Genomic DNA, 6,006 nt, shown 5'->3' with positions numbered 1-6,006 from the left:
ACCAAACCCGTTTAAAGAAAGCCTACATGGTATTGGTTGGTATCAGGCCTTCCTTCGTCGCCACCCTAAAATTACACAACGCACCGCAGAAGCAGTCACGGCAGCTAGTTCTTGTGTAAGTGAAAAGGACAATAAGACTTGGTTCAGCAATATTGAGAGTGTTCTCAGCGAAGAAAATGTTTTGGACATTTTAAAAAACCCGGACAGAATATTCAATGGAGACGAAACTATTTTTCAAATGTACCCGAAAAATTCAAAGGTTCTAGCTCCACTTAGTTCAAAAAATGTATACGAAATAGACAAAGGAAAGGCGAAGTCTGCCGTTACTGCTATTTTTACATTTTCAGCGTCTGGTAAAGTTGTTCCACCTATACTTATCTATCCCTACCAACGGTTGCAATCTGCTATTGTTAATTCTGTCAATGGAAAACCAACAGTGGTACTCAACACCTACACAACCTAACAAAACCGCTCTTGGAAAATCCACAGTCATCGCAATCCACAATAGCAGAAATACTATTGTGGCCGGAAACGTCAAAAAGGAAAGGAAAAAGGGAGACGGAGAGAGTTCCCTTTGTCATTACATCAAATAAATGGAAATCCATCTTTGAGGAAAAAAGGGAAAAGAAGGCTAAAGAGGAGAGAAAGAAGTCAGAAAGGAAAAAAAACCTGCAAAGAAATTAAATTAAAAAAGAAAACCAGAAGAGGCAGACACAAAAAATGACAAAGATAAAGAAATGTTGAACTTCAAAAAACATAGCAAAGCCACCTAAGAAGGAATATAAGACAGTTGCTAATAATGTTATGAAAGAAGAAAATGGACAGAAACTGGACTTGCTAAAGAGTGTTAACAAACCAAATGTTTTAATGAAAAACTTAGGGAATAAAGTAAAGATTGGTGGGTTATGCTACACATGCGGTTCGAACATTAAAGACACATATTTTGAATGTGATCTGTGTGATAAGATTTATTATAAAGAATGTTTGCCAAGTGATTTTGAATTTGATGAGTTGGACCCTGTGTATGGCTGTGCAACTTGTGTTGAACTTAATAACGATATTATTAATAGTGTTGATCTTAAGTCCTATGACCTATTATAAAATGTCTAAGCAAATACATTAACCCTACCAGTAAACAATTGGATAGTACAACAATTATTAAGGCCTAAATTATTGTGTTTTTAGTTAAATTCAGTGAAAACATTCAAATATGTTGATATGATGAGTTAATTGATGAACTATTAAGTATAATACAAACTCTATTATCCGTTAAACATATGTATAAGAGGTTTCAATTAATGTATTCATCTTAAAATATTTTACTTTTTAGTCATTGGCATAGGGTGCCAATAACTATGCTTTCCTATGACAAGTACTATGAAATGGGTGCCAATAACTGTAAAATTGTTTTTATTTTTTATAAAATTCATTAAAATTCAATCTTTTTTAAATTTTGAAAGTTGTTGTTATTTTGATGATCACAATAGTCTATTTTAATGATTTAATTGGTAGTACAGTTAAAAGAAAATGTGATAAACCAATAAAATTTAAATTAATCAGCAGCTAAAGGTACCAACTACTGTATAGTTTACCCTAACTAAATAATTAGTAACGCTCAGCCAAATCTTCGGCTGAGCTTTAGCGATGCCTATCGCTTTGAGGGGCTGAAACAGTTTTATCTGTGGCTGTCTGTATGTCAGCAAGACATTTATAAAACTGTCTGATATACACATTTGGTGTTTAGAATGAAGCTTAATTTCTCCATAGTTGATTTTAATGGTATTGATGGCTCTCTATGGAACTTGGCCGTGCGTTAGTGTTCATTTTTCTATTAGTCTTTTGGATCAAAACTTGAACTCCAACAAGATGTCACATAGTACAAAAACAAAGATAATACTTCCCACTATCACTGGACTAGCTTGTTGAGTTCGACGGAAAGCCGAATCTCTAATCTACGTCATTCATATCTTTATGAGAGTGAACCAAATATTAATTTAACTTTCACTTAAAAATATTTTATTGACAGAGCAAATACACATCTTATTTTCTACATAAGAAATTCCTTTATTATTTTAAAACTTTTGCCACCAAATCGAAAGTGTTACTGCCGTCATCAAAGAATTGGACTGGTCACATCTGTAAATATTTGCTCACGAACCTTTCCACTCCGTGATGACAAGGTTCAGAGTCAAAGTGATGAAGGGTTGTAAAAATTACCAATTCTTTTTTAAGTAAACGCAAACATGTAAAAGCTTGACTACAAGCTTGGAACTGTAAAGTACATATTAAATCGTGCCAATGTATTTTATTCAATGTTTTTTGAGGCAATGCAGCTTTGTGTGATCAAGTGTTGTTACGCAGCAGAATTACACATTTATTAGGAAATCTGATCGTTTATGCTGATATATCACTATCGTAACATCAAGTGGTTGACAGTGTTACGCAGAATGATTAAACACCGTTCATGGAGAATATAAACGCGCAGTACTCCTCTGCAGCACTAAAGAATCGCAGCCAGAAATTTTTCTGCAGAAAGACGGATCTTATCTCTGAGGTCAGCGTGCGTTCTCATGTTTTCCTCTGTCTCATATATTCTAAAATGTTTTGCCAGTCTTAAAATTGGGTTTTTAAACACTTTTTCAGCGAACTGTGCAGTTATTTGTGCAGGTTTTGCACCCTTTTGCGAAAAACACATTAATACGAGTTGGGCAACAGACATGTGCACCTCTGGCTGACGCACGAACCCGTCTAGTCTGATGAGCCACACCGCAACTTTCCCTACCCCCTGACACACCTCACCCAACATGGAGGAATAGATGAGTAGGAACATAGATGAAGTCGTGCCACTCATTTTATCCATGGAGAAAGTACGGTTAATATCCCCCCTCGAACCTTGCCTTTAAAAGGAAGGTCTGTAGAAACCATGACATATAAAGAAAAATGTTTCTTAACATACCTTAAGAAGTTTGGAATGGTGAAGTATTTTAAATAAATATCTAGAAATAATTTTTCCTAGCCAGATAATATCATAACCTAGTGAATCGTAAAGAGTGAGAGGCATCAACAGCAGGATGGTAGTTTTCACCTAGCACGCGAGACCTGTTACAAGTCTACTTAGGTGTTACCATTTCTTAATATTTAAGGATTATGACAAACTTTTCAATTTATTTAAACTTTAAATATAAATTAGTATGATTGTATACAACTTAATATGCATGAACAGAAAATCGAAAGTATACAATGACTAAAGTCGGAGAAGACATTTTTATCATGCTCACTCGCCATGTGACAGATCGTTGTTTGCATCAGGATCTGTACAGAGAGTGACTTAGAGTAAATTAACCAACAGTTTTAACACATGATGAAATATTAATCTACCTCATCCTTATTTCCATTCTTCAGAATAAAAACGCTAAAGGTTATATTCGATTTGAGAATGTATGAAAAACACTATATGTACTTATTTTCTCGGTTCACTCTATGTTAATTTTTAAAAGATCGTATAATATATTATTTTTACACGTATTTCAGACACAGACGATGAATTATTTATCGGCAGGCAACGATAATTATTATTAAACGGCCATTATTAAACGACAGGCAGACTTAATTTTTGTGTTTAATAATGGCATGTACGTCGAAAAATCTATTGTAGAAAGCTTTATTGTGATATATGTTTTTGAAAATCTTTAAATTGAAGAAGAAAACAAAATGATGGTATCAAAAACTTTTATCTTTTACTTTGGGTATCTTCTTTTACTAGGCCGTAGCCTGTTTATGGGCTCAAAAGTAATAGATAAATTAAACTATCTTTTCAAACAAATTTAAGAAGACTTTAAAAGGTGGATGGGCATTATGTTTGTCAAAATCTTAATAAAATACTTGATCCTAATGTTACCAGTTCTTGGAGGAAACTCTACTACCAGAAAATATTGCCTGTGAGCAAAATCTTAAGAATTTAGTAAAAAAAGGCTTAAGAGTCCTGGTAAGTAAGATTTAATTTTATAATATTATTAGTATTTGTAACTTAATCGGGTGTTAATCTCTTTGTTGATTTATTCAATAAAACTTGGGGACATCAGAAACAGTTATTTGCTATAGTAATTTAAAATATACCAGTCTTTATGATTGGTCTGTTAACAATTTTCATCGTCTAGTTTAAAGAAATCTATAATAATCTATACCCAAATAAACATCCTTCAGCTTTTGAATTCACAGTAGTTTTGAATTTAATTACTTGTATATTGTATAAGGTTAAAGGAAGTAAATAAAATGATAAACAAAACCTTTATGTTATGATCAATTAACGATAACAAACAAAATAATAGTTTCTTGAACCACAGAGAGTTTTTCGTGTTCACTAGTTTATGTTCATAAGAGCAACGTTCGAAACTATTTTTGAGTGTCCCAAAAGTTTTTATTTACTGTATAGAAGGATGGTTAGGTTAGGTTAGGTCTGAAGGATATCCACATTTTTTCGTATCACTTTCGAATATATAAACTGTAGAGGTGAGGACCTTATGTTATTGAACGAAACATTAATTGTATCTTAAATGTAAAATAAATTGTTTGCAAAATGAAAGTTTATTGATTATTTCTTTAAACTCGATTTAGTCGTTTTTATTCAAATGTCTAAGGCCGAGGGACAGGGTCAAAAGGTCGGAGACAACTTGTCTCCTATCTGACTGTGAGGTAACAACAAGCACATAAAACTTATATAACCGTGTTATATAATTACAATGCTAACAGAGATTAATTTGTATTTGTCTGCTTAAGATTTTATGACGTTTGCAGTGTCATAAATCGCCCAGAAAATACCAGTGAGGTGATCATCGACCAAGAGCACTTAATCTAGAAGCACTAAACGTGGGATATTGCGTCGTAAAACGGGCGAGATTGGCAACACCAGCTAAGCATTGATTACTTACGTTACCTCAGTTAATTACTTGCATCATCTTAATGTCTAATTTGATCAAGATCAACGAAAATACACATAGCTCTATGTTCCAAGTATTGCTTTCAAGTATTTCGAATAAATCCACACGTGTTCGATTGGTTTAGTTGAATAATTATTAGATTTTATCATTTTCAATTGCAACCACTTAACGGAGTGTGTTTTGTTGACTGTCTCACACAGTATTAATCTCAAGAAAGTCTGGAGAATATTTGTCTCAGTGAGAAGGATATATCATAGGTTTTGGAAAGATTATGAACTTATTTTTGGTAAGAGATCAGGCAAGCAGTTCACCAGAACTTTCTTTTAATTACTGTGCAGTTTTAGGTAATCTAATACTCTTACATTATTCTTTAGTTAATTTCTGCCCATTATTCATGTGCGGTGATAATACTAGATAGTTGATATAGTACTATATTCTGTTAGAATTATTGTTATTGCGCGGATGGATTTTTGGGGCTGCGGTGCAAGTGCATATTTTGATTACTTGAGTTTAGGTACTATGAGACCCTATCATGTTCTTCTACAAACTTTGATAGGCAGGGAGATCTTGCCTTGTTATGTGCTTACCAACACTTACTTTGTCTTTGCAAGTTTCAATCACTATTCAGTACATTTCATCACTTTATTGAATGCAAGTCAAACAAAAACAAGTCTGAACAAAAATAAAATATTTTATAACTTTTAAAGGTTTTTAAAATAAATAAATAATGTAAATACGATAAAAGTTTTTTTTAATACTAATATTTACTCAAGGAGGTGAACTACCAATATGTATTAATTAGACAAAACAAGTGGAGAATAATTATTATTTATCAGTGCTCACTATGTCTAAATAATGTTTCGAATTTGTTTCGTGTAATTTACATATAGATTTCATTTAAGAAATTTGAAATGCTCTTAAAGACATGTAAAATTTTTATATTTGTTTTCCATAATTTTAAAGGACCTGTTATAAATTCAAAAAAATATGTTAATACAAATCATTAATTGAAAGCAAGCTACTTTATAAATCCATTTTGATTTTCTATAAAAGCTAAGGAAATAATTTA

Source organism: Homalodisca vitripennis, chromosome 2 (assembly GCF_021130785.1).
Source record: "Homalodisca vitripennis isolate AUS2020 chromosome 2, UT_GWSS_2.1, whole genome shotgun sequence".
NCBI lineage: Eukaryota > Metazoa > Arthropoda > Insecta > Hemiptera > Cicadellidae > Homalodisca > Homalodisca vitripennis.
Note: the sequence above shows the minus strand (reverse complement) of the source record.